The sequence below is a fragment of the Eretmochelys imbricata genome, chromosome 4 (assembly GCF_965152235.1).
Source record: "Eretmochelys imbricata isolate rEreImb1 chromosome 4, rEreImb1.hap1, whole genome shotgun sequence".
NCBI classification, from domain to species: Eukaryota; Metazoa; Chordata; order Testudines; family Cheloniidae; genus Eretmochelys; species Eretmochelys imbricata.
Genome location: NC_135575.1, coordinates 66,496,593 through 66,502,592, shown reverse-complemented (window position 1 = coordinate 66,502,592; position 6,000 = coordinate 66,496,593).

Here is a 6,000-nt window from a genome sequence, read left to right as displayed (position 1 = left end):
TCCACTGGTGGGTGAGTGGAGTACCCTCAATTGGGGCGAGGCCATTATAACTGGCTCCTGTGCCGCTCCCAACATAGAATATGGACCGTGTCAAGATGGGCCCCTTGGCCAAGACAGAAGAGAGTGTATGTTCCAGAAATTGTTTAAGTTCTCTTGTTTTGGGGGATGTCTGTGTGCAACTACCTACACAACAGTAATTCTAACAAAAACAAGATTGAATAAAAGCGGGGGAAATTAAAGTAAAATAAATGTTTTGCTTAACATACCTCATAAAATGAACTACATAAGACATTCTCATCTTAGTTACACAGAGAACAGAATGAACTTTATGTCTGAAAAGCAAGTTCCTGTTCTGCTATTCTCTTGTCAGAGTCAGCTCCTGCTGCTGTGTCCAGAGAGAGATGAGTTGACTGTTCCCTCTAAGCTGTGCGCGTGTGCGTGTGCACACAGATCCTAAACCCTGCACACACGGCAAAACACCACGCACACAAAAATTTGCACAGAAGCACAACAGTTTGCACAGAAGAAATTTTTTGTGCACATGGCCTATCAAAAATTTGCACAGAAGAAATTTTTTGCGCACACAGCCTGTCAAAAATTAGAGGGAACATTGGATGAGTGACTCCCTCTCTCACTCAACCAGCTTATTCAGTGCCCTTAGAGCCAGTGTCACTACCTCTGCTTTCCAAATCCGTTTTCTCAAGTTACCTATGCACACACTAGGGTTTGGACTCCCTATTTTCTCTAAGGGTGTGTCTACACTTAAAATGCTACCGTGAACCAGCTGGACTGCTGCAGCACTTCAGTGTAGACTCTACCTATGCTGATGGGAGGGGTTCTTGTGTCAGCATAGGTAATCCACCACTCCAAGAGGCAGTAGTCTGGTTGACGGAAGAATTCTCCAATTGACCTAGCACTGTCTACACCAGGGGTTAGGTCAGTATAGCTACATTTCTCAGGGGTATACCCAGTGATGTAAGTTCCTAGAGTAGACCAAGCTTAAGAGATGGCCCATTGAGGATTCAAACACCTTTCATGATGATAAGCCTGTCAACTGGTGTCTATCATAATTAAGCGTCTTTGAATCCTCAATGGTCCATCTCTTAGGCCTGGTCTTCACTTAAAAATTAGATCAATACAACTAACTCGCTCAGTGTTGTGAAAAATTTCACACCCTGAGGACCATAGTTAAGTCGACCTAACCCCCTTTGTAGACGTGGCTATGTCAATAGAAAAATTCTTCTGTCAGCCTACCTACTGCCTCTAATAGAGGTGGGTGGATTAAGTACGTTGATGGAAAAACCTCTTCTGTCGATGCAGCAAGTGTCTATACTATAGCCCTACCAAGTTCACGGCCAAGAAAAATGCATCATGGACTGTGAAATCTGGTCTCCTCCCATGAAATCGGGTCTTTTGTGTGCTTTTACCCCATACTATACAGATTTCATGGGGAAGACCAGTGTTTTTCAAATTGAGGGTTCTGATTCAAAAGAGACTTGCAGGGGGGTCGCAAGACTCTTTTGGGGGGTCACCCTTACTTCTGTGCTGCCTTCAGAGCTGGGTGACCAGAGAGGAGCAGCTGTTGGCCAGGTGCCCAGCTCTGAAGTCATCCCCACCCCCCCACCTCCAGCAGCGCAGAAGTAAGGGTGGCAATACCATACCCTGCCTTCAGAGCTAGGCAACCGGAGAGTGGCAGCTGCTGATGGAGGGCCCAGCTCCGCAGGCAGCAGCGCAGAAGTAAGGGTGGCAATACCATACGATACCCTGCCACCCTTACTTCTGCGCTGCTGCTGGCGGTGGCTCTGCCGCCTTCAGAGCTGGGCTCCCGGCCAGCAGCCGCCACTCCCCAGCTGCCCAGCTCTGAAGGCAGCACCACCAGCAGCAGCGCAGAAGTAATGGTAGCAGTACCGCAACCCTCGCATTATAATAGCTTTGTGACAGGCCTCCCTCCCAACTCCTTTTTGGGTCAGGATCCTTACAATTAAAACACCATGACATTTCAGATTTAAATAGCTGAAACCATGAGATTTACAATTTTTAAAATCCTATGACCGAGAAATTGACCAAAATGGACCGTGAATTTGACAGGGCCCTACCTATAGCACTACAGCGGCACAGATGCAGCACCGAAGCTGTGTCATTGTAGTGGGTATAGCGAATACATAGCCTTAGAAAGACTTAGAAACCGCACCTCACAGCTCAGTCTTTTCCCCAGTCAGATTTTCTAGGCTGGTCTATGCTTAGGCCTGGTGTACACAAGGAAAATAGGTTGGTATATCTACATCGCTCAGAGGTGTGAAAAATCTACACTTGTGAGCAAGCCAGTTAAACCAACCTAATCCCGCAGTGTAGACAGTGCTAGGTCAATAGGAGAATTATCTTGTCGACCTAGCTACTGCCTCTCGGGGAGGTGGAGTACCTCCACCAGTGAGAGAAGCCCTCCTGTTGGCATAGGTAGCATCTTCATTGAAGTGCTACAGTGGCACTCTGTAGCATTTTAAGTGTAGACTAGCCCTTAGAAGCTTTATTGGTGTAACTATGTCAGTTAAGGGTAGATTTTTGCTGACGTAGCTATACTGGTAAATATCCTAGTTTAGACAGTTATTCTGATATAAAGGTGTCATATACCAGTATATCTTATTTAAATTCCCGAACCAGAATACAGCTAGGTCTACATGACAGACTTGTGCTAGCACAGTTTTGTCAGTCAGGGGTGTGATCCCCAACAAACAAGTGTCAGGGCACCGGATCATAGGTGGTCAGGCCTAGTAGTAGGAGTGGGAATCAGGCCTAGTGGTCATAGTCCGAATGCCAGAGCCAAGGGTCAAGACAGAGTCGGAGTCATGAATCTGAGCCGAGGATCAGAACTGGACTACCAGGAGTCAGGGAAGGCAGGAGCAGGGCTGGTTCTGAGGCAGAAGCAAGGCTGGGAGAGGTTGGAAACAAGGCTGACTGAAAGGCAGGATCTGGGCTGCAGCTATGGAGGAACAACGCAGGAGCAGGGATTGGCAAGAGATGAGCACAAGGAGGCAGAGAGTCTGTGGGCATGTGCATTGAACAGCCAGTGAGCTACTGCTGCTGCTGGGCTTAAGAACCAGCCTGCTGGCTTCCTGAGCCAATCTGGCAGAAGGTCCATCAGGCAGCCTAGCTGGCTCGGTAGGGCATCAGAAGTACTGAGCAGGTGCAGCTGCAGGGCCTTACTCCTGACACATAGTTAGCACAAGTCCCCAGTTCAGATGCAGCGAAACCGGCAAAGCTGCGGTTCTGCAGGTATAGCTTATTTTATTCATGGGGGGTGGTTCTGCTATACCAGTACAAACTGCAGCTTTGCTAGTATAGCTAAGTCTGCACTAGGAGCGGTATATTATACTACTATTTCTTCTAGCATAGGCATGGCCTTGCCTAACCAAAATAAGCTATGCCAGTATAGACACTTTTATACCAGTATAAATATGTCCACACTAGGGTGCCACTTTAACTGTATCAGTATAGTTAATGCAGCAAAACTTTTAAGGCCCTGTATTGTTCTTTCAAATAGGCAGATTGGGGTGGAGTGAGGACAATGCCAAAGTAATTTTCCATTGTTATGAACTATGGATTAGGAACAGAGATCCAGACCCTCTATTACAGCAAGGGCTCTCTGATAGTCCTCTGGCCCCAATCTCCTTCGCTACACTGGATCTTAGTGTAAAAGAGAATTTGGCCATATGGTTTTCAGAAGTAGATCAAATTTGACTAGTAAGCTCTTACTTAAGATATATTTTCATGGTTGATGGCACATATCACCTCTTGTCACCTGGAGAACAACGTGTTGCCAAGTGAAACATGACCGTTTTTAGACCAGAAGGCATGGTGTAGAACATTACTGGAGCATCAAGAACTCCTGAGTTCTAATCCTGACTCTGATAACGACTTGTTGTGTGATGTGTCCTTGGACAAGTAACCTAGTGCATTCCTCAGTTTCCCCACCTTTAAAAAGAGTATAATAAAACCTATTTCATACCTATTTCACAGGGATGTTGTGAGGATTTATGTTTTAGAGATTTTGAAGATGAAAAGCACAACGTAAATATTTAGTATTAGTCTCAGTTTTGCAGGCAAGCTGTGCAAATTCTGAGTTAAAATCGTTCTAATGGCATCCATCTGCATCTTGAACACAAGAAAGAAATTGTAAGACTGCCTGTCTATGATCAAGGCTCTTTCATGCAGTTCACCCTACTGTTTGGCATTTAGCCAATTGCAATAGCCTATTGAGGAGGGAAACAGCTCTGAAGGAAAGAATGTGCATGTTAAGCAGAAGACGGCTTTTGCAAAGGGTGAGAAAAATAAGACAAATATCACCAACTGCCAAAGTACTCACTGATACACACAAGAATGAAGCAAGACAAAGGGAATGAAAAAAAAATTTAATAGGCCCCTGACACCTTCCTCCTCATATTCCCCACTAAAGAGAGTATCAGCCCATGTGCACTGCAGACTGCAATAAAGAATTCTCCTACCTCAGGACCAGGTCTGCTTTGCATTAAGGTTGCTTCTCTATGGAAAAATATGGGAGGGATTAGTTTGGAGCTACTTAAAGAAATCCAGAATGTGATCAAACTTACATCATTACAGCAATGATGCCAAAAGTTTGGGGGTCAGCTAGGTAAGGCCAGATCACATTGAGAAGGCACCCAAGTGATCTGCTTTTCTACTAGCGTGACAATGATCTTTTTATTTAACTGGACTCATCTCACTGTCAGATGCACTCTATATTTTGTTGCTGATCTACTAGGAGCTGACCCCCAAGTCTTCCTAAGAATTACAGGACACAATGCAGAATCGCCAGAAATTTCTGTTGCCTGATACCTATCCGATATCAGAACTAGTCTCCTTACTTCCTCTCTCTAGTCATCTATGGATTCATTTCACTCAAGCTGTGCTGCAGCTGTACATTGCTGCAAAGCCGTAACAAACAAATAGTGTTGCAGCCAATATGTCCTCCTCCACTTCCTACAAGGTTTTAATCTAAGAGAGGTCAACAGGTAGCCACCTTCCCCTGATGCTGTTTTCCGTTTCATTAGGCTCGGTACCTTCTCGAAGCCCAACTGGGCAGTAAGAACTGTAATCTTTCCCAGCTGTAATCTTTCAGTCACCCTGTGACAGGCCCACAGAAGTTCTGGCATCTGTAACAGACCTGCCTGAGACATTGGATTAATTTTAGCCAAACTTTTAGCAAAACACTTGTTCCTATTTTCAGCTGATTTTTTTTTTTATTTTAATTTTATTTTATTTTTACTGTCTCTCTTGCAATCACACTGTCCCTGCAATGCCCTGTTCCCTGATTTATTAGGCATGGTCTACACACAGTTTTTGTACATGTATAACTATGTCAGTTAGCGGTGTGATCTTTTACTGATAAGGTTATACTCGTGGACATAGTTATGCTGGTATAAAGGTCCCTTCCTATGTGGTAATAAGATTTACCAGTATAAGTACATCTTTACTGGTATAACCACATTCACAAAGGACAGATTATACCACCTTAATTATACCAGTATACTCAAAGCAGCATAACTTTTCTGTGTAAACAAGGCCTCAGGGATGACCTTGCCTTCTGTGCCATGCCGCAGGGTGCTGCCTCCCAGTTAAACTGTTGAACCAGGGTGCACCAAATGTCTGAACATGAAATTTGAGGATTTGGTGCATCGCACAAAATTGCATGCCAGAAAACAAAACAGTTCAGCTGAAAGGCATCAAGATGCAGCCACAGAGGATGTGATGAGAGGGAAAATAGACAAGTCAAGAGGCTGAGGGAATAGAGTGGGAAAAGGAGACTGGAAAGTTAGAGTGCTCAGAGGAGGGAGTTGGAGTCGTGAATGAAAGGTTAATTGAACAGAAAACCCTCAGTGACCCAGTGTCAATGCCCCCATTCCTGTTTCTCACCCAGATTGTCAAAACTATCCAGAAACCACATACAGACAAGTACTCCCTATCTAACACACTCTGTACTGTGAAACT